Source organism: Carlito syrichta, unplaced genomic scaffold (genome assembly GCF_000164805.1).
Source record: "Carlito syrichta isolate Samal-C Ts95f unplaced genomic scaffold, Tarsius_syrichta-2.0.1 Scaffold308818, whole genome shotgun sequence".
NCBI lineage: Eukaryota > Metazoa > Chordata > Mammalia > Primates > Tarsiidae > Carlito > Carlito syrichta.
The window spans coordinates 131,857-132,748 of record NW_007252914.1 but is presented as its reverse complement, the minus strand read 5'-3'; the positions used below and the strand labels follow the sequence as shown (position 1 = coordinate 132,748).

General features: G+C 52.5%; 1 protein-coding gene across 1 annotated transcript in view; it reads right to left on the bottom strand.

Annotated features, from left to right (window-relative positions):
- The window catches only part of SPTBN2 (spectrin beta, non-erythrocytic 2), a 54,440-nt gene that overhangs the window by 39,066 nt on the left and 14,482 nt on the right, over positions 1-892 (bottom strand). The window lies entirely within an intron of this gene.

Below are 892 nucleotides of genomic sequence, written 5' to 3'. Positions count from 1 at the left end.
CGGCCACTGCACTCCAGTCTGGGCGACAGAGTGAGACTCCAACTCAAAGAAAAAAAAAGAGATAATGTGTATAAAACACCCAGTTGGGCTGGGTGCGGTGGGGAAGCCGAGGCAGGAAGACTGCTTGGGCCCAGGAGTTCGAGAGCAGCCTAGGCAACCTAGCGAGACCTCGTCTCTACAAAAAATAAAAAAATTAGCTGAGTGTGGTGGTGCGCACCTGTAGTCCCAGGTACCCGAGAGGCTGAGGCGGAAGGGTCACCTGAGCCCAGGAGGTCAAGGCTATAGTAAGCTGTGATCATGCCACTGCACTCCAGCCTGGGCAACAGAGTGAAACCCCGACTCAAAAAACCAAGAGCAACAAAACGAAACAAACCACCTGGTTGGTGCCTGGCACAAAATGGCACAAAACTCATCAAAACTTGATGAGTTGCTGTAATAAAGCACGACCTAACCTGAACGAAAGCCCAAGAGCTGCTCAGGACCGGTAGGAGGAAAGGCTGTACTCTTTCGGTTGTGGACAAAGGAGAGGGTGTGGACTAAAATTACAGCAGCGGCTCTTCCAAGTGGTCATTAGGACTTCACAGTGTAGAGGTTGCAGGCCTCCTTGGAGCATTTAAAAAAGAGGCGGGCCCCTCTGCTTATGGGGGGGTGTGCGGAATATATATTCAGTTGGCTGCAGGGAGCTTCAGTTCTAGGACACGCACATCCCAATGTTAAGAAGGAAAACAAGATCTTGAAAGTTGGGAACTGGGAAAACGGTGACCCCAGGAAACACTGGGGTGGGGGGAGGAGGTGAGGAAGGCGGAGGTAAAAAAAGCCAGGCAAGCCAGGCTCGGTGGCTCAGCCTGTAATCCCGCGCCTTTGGGAGGCTGAGGTGAGTGGATTGCCTGAG